The sequence below is a fragment of the Streptopelia decaocto genome (assembly GCF_964273445.1).
Source record: "Streptopelia decaocto genome assembly, chromosome: 9".
Lineage (NCBI taxonomy): Eukaryota > Metazoa > Chordata > Aves > Columbiformes > Columbidae > Streptopelia > Streptopelia decaocto.
The window spans coordinates 16,263,481-16,273,665 of record NC_138664.1 but is presented as its reverse complement, the minus strand read 5'-3'; positions in this window follow the sequence as shown (position 1 = coordinate 16,273,665).

Below are 10,185 nucleotides of genomic sequence, written 5' to 3'. Positions count from 1 at the left end.
TACTACCATATTCTGTAGTGTTACCAGGTCAGTATGGGGAAAAACATTTTCTCAGATCAGGATATTGAAACAAAATTCTCACAAGTCTGATAAATTTGCCTTTAGGTAGCATTTATATAAGTAGGCTTTTAACAAGCAGGTCTTATTCACAATATTATTAATTGGACAGTTTTAAAGAGTTTTTAGAAATGTTCTACACTCATCTATCTATCTGGTGTTTTTTTCTGCCCCTGCCCTACAACGTTATTAGGAGGCTCTTCAAAGGCAGACAGCTAGAGGATAAAGATGATACCCATTTGTAAAACCAAGACTGCTGGATTTGCTTCATATTTCAGGGCATGGGAATCATGCAAACAAAACCAAGTTACTTGGTCTATAGCAAATTTGTTCTTGACAAAATATGCTACAGATTATTTAATCTATATTCTTATAGCATTTTCCTTTTATATTTGCTAAATACTGATCCAGGTCCTAAAGGAAAATTATTATTTCATCAATGTAAACATAAAAAATGTTACCTTTTGAATCTGCCAGTAGAATCTTTATGAGACTCTGAAATGTTGAAACAGCTCTTCTTTTTGTTTGTTTGATCATAGGTGGTATTAACTAGTCTGTATTCACTACAAGAGGATTTTAAATTTTTTTCCCAATAGCTACTTTTCATTCAAAGAAGATGGTCTAATATTATTCTGGCTTGTATAGCACTTTTTAAACAGGTTTTCTAAATGGTCACATGTAGTGAATGAGATTTCATAAGCTTTTTGATGCAAATGCAACTATTATCAGGAACCCCATAGTTAAATGAAATCCTTTACATGTGACAACTGAGTAAGAAATGAGAGTTCATGTTTGTCTAGATTATAAATAAGCATGAAATGATTCAGATATTTCCATATGATCATCATATGTTAACATTCACGTAGTAAGGCCCGTTTCAGGAAAGCACTTAGACGGGTATTCCAAGCTATCGACTTCTGTAAGCATGTGATTAAGAGCTTTCCTGAAGAGCAACCCTAATTATTATTCTTATGACTTAAATAAGGTTGGCTATGTCTGCATACCTACTTAACTTGGGGAACAAGGATTCAGCTTTTCAAATTAACACATTAATTTGTATTTTCCTCATTTAATATATGAAGTTCCTTCCTTCAGAGTAGGAGAAACATTTTAACTATTTTTGAACAGTTTATTAGGGACTGCAGTTTTTTAACTCCTTTTCCCTTCCTGATCAGGTTTTAAAAGCATTAAGTTGTAAGTCTCTGAATTTTCTATTACAGATTTTACTATTGGCCAATTCTGACTCTTCTTCTGTTTAATATTTGATCAGTGTCTGGAAAGGCTTTCGTCTGAAGGGCACGTATGATCAGTAATGGCTTTGATATTTTTTGTCTTGCTGAAAGTTGGTTGTCTTTTAGCAATGCTTTTAAGGCTATGAAATTGCTTCTGTGTTTTGCAGTAGTGTACCTTGTATTGAGTGTCAAAAGCTTTGAGTCCGTATATGGCATCTCTAATGTCAATGCCTCCTTACCTCTTCTTTTTTAACCTTTTCCTAATTACATGGACGCTATCATCCAGAGTTATAAGCAGTTCTCCTAAAAGCTCCCTTTTCAGATTAATTTAATTTTTTTTTCACGTATTTTTTTCTGCTGATTGAAAGAAAATGCATTCAAACAATTCCGATGTAAAAAGCGTGCCTCATTTAGGGCATGTCTCTTTATTTAAACAAACAAACAAACTGCTGCTTTATAATGATTTAATGAGAACTAAAAAAAGTTTGCATAATGTAGATAGGGATCTGTATGAATTTTTTTACACTGCTACAGCTAATTCCCATGAAGGAAACACAAGTCTCTTAAAGTCTTTAAAAGCAGCTTTTAAAGCACTTCATGTATGCCAAAATTTTTGCTGGCATGATAACACCAAAAAAACCCCAACTCACACCCTTTCCTATAACTACATTGGTCTGACTGTTCAGTATTGATTATTACTCCTGCGCTGTTACAGATTCTTCATTGTAACATGATTATCTGTAGAAAACCATGGAAATAAATATTTGCTCTGTTTCTTACAGATTATTTTTGAAGAAGAAAACAAAAACTTTTTCAGCTCTTTTTCTTAAAGTTTAATTTGTTCCAACACAAAGGTGTCTTCAAGAACTACTAATACGGGTAATTAACATTCTATAAAAGGCTACCCAAGAACTACACCAATGTCCAGAAAATGGCAGGCAAATAGTCAAGTAGTAAATTTATAAGTTTACGTAAATGATCTGGTAGTATAGGTTCAAATCTATGCAAAAATGATTAATTCAGCATTTTACTGAGGCTGATAAGTGACATCTTAGCAATATATGTGTATAGGGTTTTGGATTAAGTTTTTCTACTTATGCTGTATCTTCACTGAACAGATTTCCAACCCTTGTCAGTGAAGTATCTTTTTCTTGTTTTTCTTACCTGTGCTTAACAATCTACAACTTATTCCTGTATCAGGAAAAAAAAAAATCAGGAAAATATTTCATTAGCACTTGTTCAGAATTTAGACACCCTTGAAAATGTTCCTGTGGGGTTTTTGTGTTAATGCAACAAAGGCAGGCTTTGGGACAAGTTTGGAAGGTACTCTGGGAAGAATGGAACGTAGTAACTCTTCATAGTATATACTTCTAAATACTTAGTGGAAAGCAATTTATTAGCTACTTAACACTGAAGTTAAATGATAGCTGGCTAGAGCCAAGACAGATATGCCAAACATTTTTTTGCCAACCTGTCCATTTCAAATGCAGCTAACTGCTGATGTACAAAGCCATCTTGTGACTCTGAAGATGGTAAACTCCAGCATTAGAAGGAGATATTTTCATGGGTTATACTGTACAAGTTCAGTGTGACTGGTTTTAATATAAAGTATTCCCTGCAATGAATACTTGTGCCCAGTGACTGCTGAAGAATATACTATGAAGATTAGTGGATGATTTTTCTCAGTAGGCACTTCCTAGGCTACCTTTGCAAGAAGAGTCAGCTCTGGTACAAGATGCAGTTTCTGATTTGGTTTCTAATGTCTGGTGGTCCTGTGGTGGTTGGCACGGATTTGGCTTTGAAAAAATACTATTTAAAGATTCCAAACTAAAAAGATCTCATGGAGCATTGAAGAGCACATCTAGAGATAAACTGCAGTTTTTAATCACGTGGACATCATTGTGCACACAAGCGATCCTTTGGAACTTAGTGGGATACTCTCATGAACAAAGGTTTCCAGAAGTGACCTCTATTTTTCTTGCACTTGGTTGCTGAATGATAGAGGTATTTTTATTAATTAAGATTAATGAGTCTGATATTTTCCATAGGCAAAGTTTCTGAAGGCAACTATAACATTATTTTCCAAGATATTTGTCTTGCCTTATAGCAGGTGTTTCATCACTGTCAGCAAAGCTCCCTGTGTAGTTCCCACTGAAGCCTCACAAACATTTAAATCCCCTACTGAAGGGGAAGTTGATTTAATTGGGAGTCAACATACTTTTAAAACCTCGCTACCAAAAAAAAAATCCACAACTTTTTATTTAAATAAACTCTGAACCCTGAGTATGATTAACACGAAAATCTCTCTACAGCACTACAAGGAATAATTAAGCTGTAAATTTAGTCTGTGTTTGCCAAATGGGAAACAATATTTTTTACCACATGCTCCCCCCACCCCAACTTTACCCATCTAGATAAACATAATTAAGTAATGGATGATGGTTTGTTAGCATTTTATCACATGTGTTTGCAAGGGCATTAAGAATAATCATAAAATGCACAACAAATATTATTGATATTGAGGTTTTCAGCAGCAGAAAACGTGACTTTTTAAAATCTGGGCTTGGAAACATGTATTCCTGCAAATTAACTATTCCTCTACACAGAACAGCAATTGAGATGCTACTGCCTGAGTTGATTTACATATATTAATTGCTAGTTCCTATTAAGCACTGAGTGGTCACCCACTCAGTAATATTCATAAATTAATATTTTCAGATAGCAGTTATATTTATAGCAATAAATTCACTTTAGATTTTAGCAATGAAATTGGATTATCCCATTGTTTGCTGCTTTGCTATTCAAAGAAGAGCTAGTGAAGCTGTCACAATTTGCAGTATTTTGTATGTGTATATTATGTAGACATACATGTATGTATATATTTATATAATGGCAAAAGTTTCAAGCAGAAAGGATGGATTTTTTTTTTTCTGCACTTTGACTAAGTCATGTGATCAAAACGTCTCTACTAAAGTGACTCATTTATCTAGCTGGGAAAGAACTATGTTCATATTTTGCTGCTGAACCTTTAAAGCAGATTCAATTCTCTATGTGCAGGACCTACAGGAGTAATCCATATTTATGGCTGATGCAGTTCAAAGGAAGTTCTGAGCTGACACTTGTAAAATTCCTCGCAGCTGAACTTGCCCAAAAATCTCTTTAACAGCTTAGTTCTCTGGCATATGTATCTTAATCAATGCACAGATGACAAATCCAAAAACAGCGTAATAGGCACAATATGCTGTGCCAGCCTGTGGCACAGGGAAGCCATAGACTTGACAGAGAATGAAGACTGGAAGTGCTCAGCGATAGCACAATTGATGTGACGTGTACAGGCTTCGCAACAGCACAGCATGTAAATTCACGTCGCTGCATTGGCCTGGACCCAGCGAGGGACTCGTGGGCAGGGGGTTTAACGCACAGCAGTGGCCCTGCTGCTGCTGACTGCGTCACTCATGCAAATACTGCCCTGAGCTCAGGTCTTCGTATGGGACTGCTTTGGGTCCCATTTACCAAACAGATGTCCCACGTTATGAGTAGTCAACGGTGGTAAAACCCATCAGTTTTACAACACAGTGACAGACGTTCTGACTCACTTGGCTGTTTTGCTTTCTCCTAGGTTTCAAACCCTTCAAGTCCAGAACAGACAGCCCTGGAGATCTGAGTGCAGCTTCTGGTACGCGCTGAAAAAACAGAGAGAAATTTCATATTCTGCTTCAACGACAGTGTGGAGGGATTGTTTTAGGAACAACAAGTTCCTCAATTTTAGAGACTCAGTGTTGTATCCGACTTCTGAAGATAGCAAGATACATTTTCATTTTTGTTGTTGTTATAGTGATAATTGTCATTTAAGAATTTCCCAATTTTTTGGAAACAAACAAAAAAACCCCAGCCATCACAGTGCCTTTCCTTTCTTTTAAGGAATTCTTGATTCTGTACAAATGTAGTTTAAGTTTCTAGAAAATGAAAAAACTAGCAAGAGAAACAGATTTTTACCTCCGTTTAGTTCTTCGTGTTTTATGAGAAGTATGTTCAGAGACAAGAGGGTCTCTATGCTCTTGCTGAAGGTATGAGCGTGTAAAATATGACAGAAAGAAGCACTAATACCCTTCCATAGAGGGTGACAAATGCAGACCTTAAAGAATAGTTTTAAAGATATGCATTATTTGTGTTATGCCAAGGCGCTTGCTCAATTGAAAAGGCACAAAACCGCCACTACCTCAATGTACATTTACTCCTAGAAGCTGGTGATGATTTTCAGAGGGCCTGAATTCTGCTCCTGCTATGTTTCTATTGACTCCATTGACAACAGAGTGGAGTCCAAGAAGCCATAATTAAGGAGGAAGGAAATGCAAATGATGCTACAAGAGAACTCTGAATTGGTGACAATATTGTGGAGTATTTCTGCACAGTTTTGATGATAAACATTGTCCTGCATGAATCAAAATAGTAATAACTCAATCTGATGGACATAATTAGTTCTCTTTTTACCTGGTGTAGGTGTTTGTAACAAACACTGTTACTTGTTCATTACTGTGATACTTCTAATGTTAATTATTATTAATTAATAGCTTGAACAATACTATACTCCAAAAAAAGTGTGTAAAAGTGCACATCAATCTTAAGCCTGAAAACACTGAAGCAAAGTTTCTGAATTTCCTCCTCCTCTCGTAGAAAGATAAAATTTCAAAGATTTAAAATTACTTGAATAGGATGAAGACGTCAGATCATGACATCACTTCATAACTCAAGATCACTCAGCATTTCCTCCTCCCCCCAATGGATATTACTTTCACTGTTGCATGAAATGTATACAACAACGCAAATCTCACAGACACCCTCCAAATTAAAGCTATCGAAGCCAAGTTCATGGTTCTTGCTTGAAAAGATGAGATTTGATTCTGGTGAAATTTCGTTTTGAATTTGTTTAAACCCATGTCTCCAAGTAAAAATTATAGTGGCACAATTTATAAAGGGCAAAACCTAAAATAAATGTTCATTAGGAATATTTATTTTACATATCTTTTCATATGTCTTCATAATGATAGTGTCTAAACTCCAACAATTATAGCAGTTGATTGGTGAGATCTTTAACGATAGCTATGGCTGTTGTGTCTCCAGTTCTGAAAATACTTTGAGGTGGTTACCTAGGGCTACTGAAGACAGGCACTTGCTTTCAGTGTAGTTTAGATGCTATATATATATCTAAAATGTAGGCACTATCTAATTTTTGGAACGCTAAAATCAGAAGCCCCTTAAAAAAGAAAGTAGCTGTACATGTGTCACTGAAGGTACTACGGGTTAAGATACGAAAATAACAAGAAGAGAATTAAGGTGCTTGTCTCTGATTTGCATAAACATTCAGATGATCTTTTCCATGTTTGTTTTTTGAAATGCTCATGTGGTAGGATAAAGGCTGTAAATCATCCTTGTGAGCCAAAGTATCATTTGCTACTGTTAGAAGGCAAGTTAACAGTATTACAACTTTGGTGAAATTGCAATGCATTCAACATTCGATTTTTATAATAAGAACTGTAAATAACAGGCCACTTTGGAGTATAATAAATGATTCCTTCCAAAGTCTAGTGATAGCTTACTTTAGTTCTAGCTGTTCTTTTGTTACAATAGCCAGCTTTAAAAAATCATTCTTACAGCATACGCATGATTTTAAAGAGCTGGAAAAAAGTTTTGGAGCAAGTCCATTCGTTTGACTTATACAAATATGACAACTACTCGGAATATCTTTGATGACCTAAATCTCATTTTACACAGAAAGCTGCCTTTTCTTTTGGGATTTCCGTCTGCACATAGTATTCTCTTCACAGGTATTTCATAATGTAGAGATTTCCTTTCTACTCAGAGTATTGCTTACCCATATTGATCAAATATCATCAATCAGATGCTAAAGATTTATGAAGTAACTTTAAAAATAAGATTTTTGCAATTAATGAAGTCTATATTGAACATTTTCTTCTGAATTTGAAGTCTCTGAAGAATCATATTTTCCAGGTTTTTACTAGAACCCTACAGAGTAATATTTAAATGTTTCTTAATTAAGTAAGGCACCAACTCCTACTTAATCACACAGCTTTGGAAGTTGCAAATTTAAAAACACTGGAAGATTTATGATGTAATTGAGAGATCAAAATAATGCAGCTATATTATTAGCACTAACTAAACCATTATAGTGTTCTTTACCTATATTCTAAGCAGATAGCTATTTACAAGCAAACCAAGCTTCAACTGTTCTGAAAAAACAGAGAAGAAGAAAAATCAAGTTCCCCTTAGAGAAGTACATTCATCTTTTGCCTCTGGTGAGGCCGTCACTTTGTGTTTAGCCCAAGACATAGAAAAAAGAAGGGTAGAAAATACCACACATATGAATGCTGTTCTTCATGAAAAAAGTGATAAGATGAGCTTTAGCCTGAAATTACAAATGTGTGGCTTGGAAGAAGAAAACAAATGCCCTTTTATTATAATGTTTTGCCTGCTTGTTGGTCCTGCTCTTATTTTAGTTATAATAGTGTCCCATCACCAAAATATATGAACATGTTATATAGACTACAGCCACACAAAAACTCTGTAGTTAGAGTTGTGTCCAAGAAAAAAAAAAATAATTAAAATTGTGGATTCTGGGCATATTTTTCCTTCAAATTTTACTATGTGGTCAGATATATTCTTGAAGAGAAAAGTATGACATGCTTGTTTCCCAGCAGACTAACCATAAACTGGCACAGCCTGTATTGTCCTGTTTGCACCACCACTATATTTTTTTACAAAGTTTAAGTTTCATGATAGTTTAAAGGATGAAAAGCTGTTTAAGGAATAAACAGCAAGAGAAGCCAGCCAACTCTGCACAGCATAATAGGATTTTAATGTATTCTTCTTGTCGGCATAGTGTATTTCAGTGATAATTTTATGTGACAGCATAATTAAACTGGAAAACAATTCCCATTTCCTATGTATTTTATCTATTTATCATCATTTATTTCTTTACTTTCTTGCTCTGCTATAAATATTATTGTAAGGAGAGTTAAATAAGTTAAACCAATGCAATTACTTTTACAGATTGAAATTAACTTCATATATCAATTTATACTGGTTTGTATACAGCATCTACCATTTGCCCTGTACAAATAAATGCATTTGTTGCAGTATATTTATAGTGTCACTATGGTTTCCGTGTTTGCACTCCTTTTGACTAATGTTCTGTATGTTAAAACTTGACATTTTAACAGTATTTTCAAACAATTTCATTCATTATCAAATAACCATTTATTGTGGCAATTTCAAACCATTTACTGGGCCCTCTAGACATTGCTAAACAATGATTTATCAAGGACTCTGCCAATTTTTGTGCTTATCGCAGCAAATAAAAAAGTAACATTAAATAGTGACTTGACAACAGTTCTGACTAAATTATTTTTCTTTTTTAAGCTTGATGAGTCATATTAAGTAATAGCAGTTTGTAAATGTGCTGGAAGTTGAGGGCAATATTCTAGACTGCTCCACTGTAGAAGGCTCTTTCTGGTTTGTTCAATTATTTTGCATGCTTGGGGACTAAACTGAAGATTGTGAGACACAACAGACACATCTCTTACTGCCTTTTTATTTTCTTATGGTGCCTACAGTGCCCCAACGTTGTCCTGTGTGACAGTGCTTTTCGCATTTTATTTGACCATGAATCTAACAAAATCCATCTCTAGCCAAATCTTCGATTTTTGGTTACCTTGAGGGAATAGCAGTGAGGTGAAGGATTTTCAGTTCTGTTTTAAGGAAAAATCACTTCCTTCCCAATGCTTTAGCCAATAAATAGGACTGATTTAATTTCATGTGTGACCACTTGGCTTCAAAATGCTGTGCTTGTAATCTCCATCCCTTCTTTCCCCTGTTTCTAGTGAACTTGAGATCTGTGTGTCTGTGGGAGAACAGACTGATACCCACAAATTATAACTAGGTGTCTGGAAGCATTTAAGCGCGAACTTTATAAGGCAACAGTATTTGAGGGAGACATCCCCATTGCCATAGATCTCATTAATCATTGCAGAGCTCACAGATTCAGCTCAATATTGAGAAAACTGAGAGGCTTAAATAATACAGAGAATATTCACAGAAGGAGTTTCAAGGACTTGGGAGTATTCTTCATTCGTAAGGTTCATACATGGACTATAACTGAACAAATATCATTAACACTTAATTTAAATGATTCCTAAATCAATAGTTTAGTATTGTTGATTTCTGCTACGGCAACATTAAGCAGCTACAGAGAAAGCCAAGGCCTCAGTGTGCAAAACTAAAAGCTTAACATCATCCTTGCTCAGAAGAGTTTATAGTCTACACAGTCTGTGTATGAATTGGGGTAATATGAACCACGCCTTAGACTGTGATCGTCCTTGGCCAAGGTCATGAAAAGACCAAGACTGAACATCACACACAGATTTTTCTATATGTCAGTCTTAATTTCAAAGGCATCCAAAAAGGTTTTGATTCATTATCTCCAATTCAGGAACGGTTGTCAGGACCACTTGTTCTGTTGCTGCTTCCATGGTAGAGCCAGCAAAGAGAGCTTTTACTCATTACCCTAATAATGTGCTAATTAGTTTAAATTGCCATAGCTTTTAACTTGTGCTGGTAAGAAAGGCTTAAACTGTAGTAGAAAAGAAATAGTCAACTCTTTTGTTCTGCAGCATGTGTCATAGCATCCTCTGCAGCTAGGCTTGGTAACTGCAACAGCCAGTGCAGCAACAGCCAAGATGCAGCATAAATTGGTAAAGAAAGGTAAAGAAAGGTAAAATCTTTTTTGCTCACTGAAGGTCTCACTACCCCTACTTTAAGGACTTAAGTTCTTTAATTTTACTGATGCATATCCTCTGTGTTTAATCCTAGGATCTCAAAG